The sequence below is a fragment of the Humulus lupulus genome, chromosome 5, assembly GCF_963169125.1.
Source record: "Humulus lupulus chromosome 5, drHumLupu1.1, whole genome shotgun sequence".
Taxonomy (NCBI): Eukaryota; Viridiplantae; Streptophyta; class Magnoliopsida; order Rosales; family Cannabaceae; genus Humulus; species Humulus lupulus.
Window position 1 is genome coordinate 129441390 of NC_084797.1, and position 7819 is coordinate 129449208.

A 7819-nucleotide genomic window follows, 5' to 3' on the forward strand; every position below is an offset into this window, starting at 1 on the left:
AATTTCTGAGAAAAACTGAGCAGAACCTCCCTTTGTTTTCCCACTCCCCAAAATCACCAAATTACAATAAACAAGCAACCTAACCACTTATACCAATCACTTACACTAGATAAGATCATTCAATTTCTCAATAAAAATTCGCAAAAAACAATCCAAAATGAGATACTCAACGCAATCTAAGTTTTCGATAAGAAATCACTACAAAGGAGAAGTGACACTTACTTGAATGTGAAAACCCTTCTTCGTTTTGTCTCCTGGCAAGTGAGATACTCAAAATGGGAGAATGAATTATGAGAATGGAGAGGGGAGGTTAGGGCTGGTGTTTAGGGTGAGAAGGAAGAGAGAATGAAGAAAAAGGGTAAAAATTTGGGGTTTTTACATTATCTGCGCAACACGGGCCGCGACTCTAGCCTTTCAATGTCGCGGCCCGCCTCAAAAGTTCTGAAAAATCTGGGGAGTCATGCCATGGATCTACTCTCTCCATGCCGCGGCCCGCCTCAATAAAATCTGAAAAAATGTCGCGGCTCCATATCTCCATGCCACGGCCCGCCCCCATTTTTCTGAATTCTAGGGCCTCTGTAACGAGCCATGTCGCGGCCCTTAACAAATTTTTTTTTTACACTTTCCACTATTCCAAATGTACACAAATAAACCAAATATTCATAATTTATAAGTACAAAAACAATAAAAATAAATGGGGTGCCTCCCACGAGCGCTGTCGTTAACGTCATTTAGCCGGATGTTGCTCCTCTTCACAGGGTCTTCAAGAGGATTACTGACTTCGCTTGATCAAATGCACTGCCCACATATGGCTTCAACCTTTGTCTGTTCACCCTGAAAGTATCTCAATTCATTCCTTGTACTTCCACTGAGCCATATGGAAATACTCTCACCACAGTAAAGGGACCTAACCATCGGGACTTCAATTTTCCAGGAAATAATCTCAACCTTAAATTAAAAAGAAGTACTTGTTACCCAGGTTGAAACTCTTTGTGGACTAGGTTCTTGTCATGCCAAGCTTTGGTGCGTTCCTTATAGATTTTTGCCTTTTCGTATGCCTCATTACGAAATTCATCAAGCTCATTCACTTGCAAAGCTCTATTCTCACTAGTAGCATTCCAATCAAAGTTTAACTTTTTCATTGCCCAATATGCCCTGTGCTCTAACTCAACTGGAAGATGACAAGATTTTCCAAAAACCAAGCAATATGGGGACATACCTATCAGTGTTTTAAACGCTGTTCTGTAAGCCCATAGTGCATCATCCAACTTCTTTGACCAGTTTTTCCTTGAACTATCCACAGTCTTTTCAAGGATACTTTTCACCTCCCTCTTTGAAGTTTTAGCTTGGCCATTTGACTGGGGATGATATGGTAATGCAGTGCGGTGGTATACACCGTAGCGGGCTAAAACTGCATCAAGTTATTTGCTGACAAAATGACTCCCTTCATTACTAATGAGAGCTCGGGGTGTACCAAAACGAGTGAAAATGTGTTTATGGAGAAAGTTCAATACAGTTTTACCGTCATTGGTCTTCCTAGCAGCAGCTTCCACCCATTTGGACACATAATCAACTGCTAGCAGGATATACTCATTATTGTAAGATTGTGGAAATGGACCCATGAAGTCAATGCCCCAAACATCAAACAGCTCAACTTCCAGAATCACATTGAGGGGCATCTCATTTCTCCTTGAGATATTACCAGTGCGCTGACACCGATCACAAGCCTTCACAAAAGAATTACCATCTTTAAATAAGGTTGGCCAATAAAAACCACTCTACAATACCTTAGTTGTTGTTCTTGTGGCTCCAAAATGCCCACCACATTGTAAATTGTGGTAGTGGGCAAGAATAGAATGCATTTCATCCTCAAGTACACAACGACAAATAATTTGATCAACACAATGCTTATAGAGAATAGGCTCCTCCCAGTAGTAATGCTTCACCTCAAAGTAAAATTTCTTCAACTGTTGCCTTGACATCTCAGGAGGCACAACCTTTGCAACAAGGAAATTCACAATATCAGCAAACCAAGGCACAACAGGACTTTCACTCACCCCAAATAATTGTTCATCTGGAAAGAAATCATTGATTTGCATAGCTTTCTCATTCTGACTCTCTTCTATTTCTAGTCTCGACAAGTGATCAGTTACAAGGTTTTCAGTACCCTTTTTATCACGAATCTCCATATCAAACTCTTGTAGCAATAGAACCCATCTGATTAAGCGAGGCTTTGCATCTTTCTTAGTCATCAAGTACTTGATAGCAAAGTGATCAGTATACACAATCACCTTATTACCAATCAGATATGGTCTGAACTTGTCAAAAGCAATTACTATGCCTAGCACCTCTTTTTCTGTTGTGGCGTAATTCAACTGTGCATCATTTAGAGTTCTACTAGCACAGTAAATGGAGCGAAATACCTTGTCAATACACTGCCCCAAAACTGCACCCACAACAAAGTCACTAGCGTCACACATTAATTCGAACGGTAAGTCCCGGTTTGGAGCCACAACTATAGGTGCAGTTATCAACTTCTCCTTGAGTACCTTGAAAGCATGAAGGCATTCCTCATTGAAATCAAAAACCACACCATTCATCAACAGTGAAGAGAGAGGCTTAGACACTTTAGAAATTTTTTTGATGAATCATCGATAAAATCCCACATGGCCTAGGAAACTTCCCACAGCTTTCACTGACACTGGAGGTGGTAATTTCTCAATTGTTGCAATTTTTGCTTTATCCACCTCAATACCATCTCTAGAAATTTTGTGTCCTTGAAAAATTCCCTCTTTTACCATAAAATGGCATTTTTCCCAATTCAACACCAGATTTTCTTTTTCACAACGATTTAACACATTTTCCAAGTTACCCAAACAGATGTCAAACAATGAGCCAAAGACAGAAAAATCATCCATGAAAATCTCAATGCTCATTTCCACCATATCTGAGAAGATAGCCATCATGCACCATTGAAATGTTGCTAGAGCATTACATAGTCTGAATGGCATTGTCCTGAAAGCAAATGTACCATAGGGACGTGTGAATGTTGTTTTCTCTTGGTCCTCTGGTGCAATAGCAATCTGATGGTACCCTGAATACCCATCCAAGAAACAATAGTAGCTGTGGCCTGCTAATCTATCAAGCATTTGATCAAGGAAAGGTAAAGGAAAATGTTCCTTCCTTGTAGCCTTGTTTAGCTTGCGGTAATCAATACAAATCTGCCACCCCATCACAGTTCTCGTTGGAATGAGTTCATTGTTTTCATTTTTTACCACAGTCATACCACCCTTTTTCGGTACCACTTGTACTGGGCTCACCCATGCACTATTAGAAATTCAGTAGATCACCCCGACGTCCAACCATTTAAGAATCTGCTCAAGTACAACCTCCTTCATTGCTGGATTGAGTCTTCTTTGAGCCTCTATAGATGGCTTGCTATCTTCCTCCAATAAAATTTTATGCATTGTTGTTGAAGGACTTATTCCTCTAATATCCGCCAATGTCCACCTAATGGCCAATTTATGATCCCGTAAGACCCTCAACAATTTTTCCAATTCTGTTTTTGAGAGGTCAGCTGAAACAATTACATGTAAGGTCTCCTTCTCTCCCAAGTATGCATAACATAAATGATCTGGAAGAGCCTTTAATTCCAACTGCAGTGGCTGCTGAATGGATGTTAAGGGTCTTTCAGGCCTCTCTGCTAACTCTTCAAAATTCTTCCTGTGTGGTTGGTAAGAATTGATCCAATTTACATATTCTTTCATCTCAGTATCATCATCATCTACCTCACCACCTGTTAACACCGCCTCTAAAGCATCACTACTCACCATTCTTTTCGAGACTACTTTCTCTATCACATCCACACTATAGAAACTGTCACTAGCCACCGGATACTGCATTGCCTTTAAGACATTAAATACCACCTCATCTCCTTGAACTCTGAGTTTAAGCTCTCCCTTTTGAACATCAATGAGAGCTTGGCCTGTGGCTAGAAATGGTCTACTGAGAATAATAGGTAGATCCATATCCTCCTCCATGTCAAGAACGATAAAGTCAGCATGAAAAATAAACTTATCCACCTTCACAAGAACATCTTCAATGATACCTTGTGGATGCTTCATCGATCGATCTGTTAATTGTAGAGTGACTGTTGTTGGTCTTGCCTCACCCAAACCAAGTCTTCTGAACACAGATAAGGGCATTAGATTAATACTCACCCCAGATCACACAAAGCATGCTTACATTCAAATTGTCCAATTGTGCAAGGTATAGTAAAGCTCCTTGGATCTCTCAACTTTTGGGGCAGCTTCCTCTGCAATATTGCACTACATTCTTTAGTGAGCGCCACAGTTTCATAATCTTCCATCTTTCTTTTCTTAGACAGAATTTCTTTCATAAATTTTACATAACTTGGCATCTGCTCCATGGCCTCAGCAAAAGGAATATTGATATGCAGCTTTTTGAACACCTCTAAAAACTTAGAAAACTGTTTATCAAGAGTAGTTTTTCTAAGCCTATGAGGATATGGAACTCGGGCTGGTTGGTCTACAACAACTGGAGGAACTTTCTCTACACTCTTGTGATTTTCAGTGACCCTTTTCTCTGCTATATCAGACTCTTCACCCAAACCTTCATTCTGAACCACTGATTGTTGTACACTGGATTTCTCAATTTGTTTACCACTCCTTAGAGTAATTGCCTGAACTTGCTCCTTAGGGTTAACTTTAGTGTTGCTAGGAAAATTTCCCTATGGTCTATTATTTAGCATATTAGCCAACTGCCCCACATGTGTTTCAAGATTTCTAATAGAAGATCGAGTCTATATCATAAACTGAGTTTGAGTGTTGGTGAGAGTCAATAATGCAGCTTGTAATTCATTAGGCCTGTCTGGTGAAGATTGATTCATTGGTTGTTGTGGCCTAGGCTGTTGTGATGAAGAGGCTTGATTCATTGGTTGTTGAGACATATTCTGCTGAAACTGACCCTGAAACTGAGGTTGCTGGCCCTGATTGTTTCTCCAAGAAAAATTGGGATGAATTCTCCACCCAGGATTGTAAGTGTTGGAGAATGGATTATTGAATGGCCTCTGAAAATTTCCCACAGCTTGAACCTGAGCTTGGTCCATAGGAATGTTATTATTACTGCTAGCAGGACACTGATCAAAAGAATGAGAACCACCACACATGTCACACCTAGCTTCCATCTGAATAGCATTAGCAGATACTGTGTTTTGCTGTAATTGTTTTGTCAATGAGGTCGCTTGTGCTATCAAGGTAGTAATTGCATCAAGTTCATGAACCCCAGCTACCTTTCTAACCCCAAATGACCTCTCATCAGACCACTGATGATTATTTGTGGCCATGTCCTCTAGCAGCTCATATGCTTCATTGGCACTCTTACTCATGAATTCCCCACCAGCTGCAGCATCAATAATCGTTCTTGTTGTACCACACAACCCATTGTAAAAATTGTGAACCAGCATCCACTTCTCAATACCATGGTGGGGGCATTTCCTCAATAGCTCCTTGAAACGCTCCCAAGCATCATATAATGACTCTCCATCCATCTGATAGAAGTTATTAATTTCTCCTCTCAATTTAGCAGCCTTCGAGGGAGGGAAAAACTTAGCCAAAAATTTCTGGGCAAGGTCTTGCCAAGTATTAATAGAATTTTCCTGAAGCGATTTAAGCCAGCTCTTAACTCTTTCCCACAGAGAAAATGGGAAGAGTCTCAACATTATAGCATCATCACTGACCCCATTGTAATTGAAGGTATCACACAACTCTAAGAAATTCGCCAAGTGCATGTGGGGGTCTTCAGAAAGAAAACCACCAAATTGGACAGTGGACTGCACCATTTGCAAAATCGTCAGCTTAATCTCAAAATTATTAGCCTCCACAGCCGGCGGTCTTATACAGTTCTGTACTCCCATTATAGTGGGCAGTACATAGTCTCTCAATCTCCTGGCAGCAGAATTTTGAGCCTGATTTTGAATAACCTCAGGAACCTCATTATTCCCATCATTGTGTGCCATCTCTACAGTCTGACGAGCCAACCTCTTGTTTCTTCTGTTTTATTTGCACGCCTTCTCAATTTCAGGATTAACAGGAACAAGACTACCTGCCCCTCTTCTACTACACATATAACAAAACTACCTGAAATTGACAAAGGAATGCAGCTGAAACTAATTAGAAACAAGACAAAAAAACAAATTAGAAATAAAATTAATTAGACTGATATTGATATTTTTCAGTCCCCAGCAACGATGCCAAAAACTTGTTGCAAAAATTATAGCTACGCAAGTGCACATATCGCAATTTAGTAATAATCTTAGTAAAACCAAGTATCGTCCTCAAGGATTGAATCACCAATTACCAGTCAATTAATCTTTTTGTTCTATTTGGTCAATTAAACTTTTGATTTTTGTAAAAAGGTAGAAGAAAATATAAAGTGCCTAAACAATAATGAAAAACTCAATAAAACAATGAGTAATGGGAAATCCTTGGAATTAAACAACGAGAGAGTAATTAGGACATTTAATCTCATCAACTATCCTCCCTATTAATCCCTAATACAAATTACTAAATTCTTCTTCTTTCTGCCTATTTCAATTAACGAGTTGACAAAAGCAACTTATAATCATATTATGAATTATAAACTCAACCTAAGTGACAATTTCCTATATTTCTATGGTAAATTTAATCACAAAGACAACATTAATCTTAACAACTCAATAGATAGTTACACAATTAATCTGGATACTCTCGTTCCAAATTAGAATTGTGTCCAAAAAACCAAAGCAAATTCAAATCTCACTTCTCATATTTTGATTCAAAAACATATAGATCATGACTATAGATGGCCAATCAATAATTGATCAATAAGTACAGGCTGTAAGGAATTGAAAAGAGATGAAGAAGAAATTGAAATTGCATTAGTTCATAATAGGGATTCAAGTGATTCAATTAAAAATCCTAAACAGAAAATTAGTTCATAATTGTCATTCTAATCACAAAGAAATTCAAAAGTGACATAAAGAAATAGATGAAAAGTAAGTAGTTGAGAATTCTCCAAGCTTCCTTCAGCCACACCAAAACTATCTCCCTCTATGTCTCTCTCCTTATTCTATCCTCATTTTCCCCTCTTTATAAAACCTAAATTTTTTTCGTTTTTAGGATAGGCGGGTCGCAGCTCTACTTGCACCATGTCGCGGCCCGTGTCAACATTCTTGATGATCTGCAATTCTGGGCCACAACTCTCCCAAAGCCATGTTGTGGCATGTGTCTCTGATTTCTGGGATTTGGCTCTACTATGTCGCGACCCTCCTTAGCCATGTCGCGACCCGAGTCTCTACTCCAAAACATTGATTCTTTTTAAAGGGCTGGCCACGGCTCCAAAGCACTCATGCCACAGCTCTTAAGACATTTTTCAACTCATGCATTTTTAAGCCCGAAAAATCACCAATGCTTCTAAATCACGTCGAGATCCATCCTTCGTCAAAAAAATAACATCGAAACTTGGATATTTCTTCTCTTTTTGAACCTATATCCTCCAAGTATTCAAATCTTTCTTTTTATTCGCAAAAACGACAAAACAAACAAAAAAAAGCGTAAACGCACACTAAATGAAAGAAAAACAACATAAAAGATTACCTAAAACACCACCTAAACATGACATAAACTAGGCTCAACAGTCAGCTAGCCAACATCACCCTACAGTCTACTCTTTTGGAGAGGATTAAGGAGAAGCAATTAGATGACCCACAGTTGGGGAAGATTAGAGGGGAAGTCCTAGCTAGAATAGCTAAGGACTAAAG

At 39.1% G+C, this 7819-nt stretch overlaps 1 non-coding gene across 1 annotated transcript; it reads left to right on the plus strand.

The window, feature by feature from the left end:
• The first annotated feature begins 5495 nt into the window (after positions 1-5495).
• Positions 5496-5602, plus strand: LOC133780934 (small nucleolar RNA R71). The gene has a single exon (XR_009869739.1). It is a non-coding gene; the product is annotated as a small nucleolar RNA R71 (small nucleolar RNA).
• The last annotated feature ends 2217 nt before the right edge of the window (positions 5603-7819 follow it).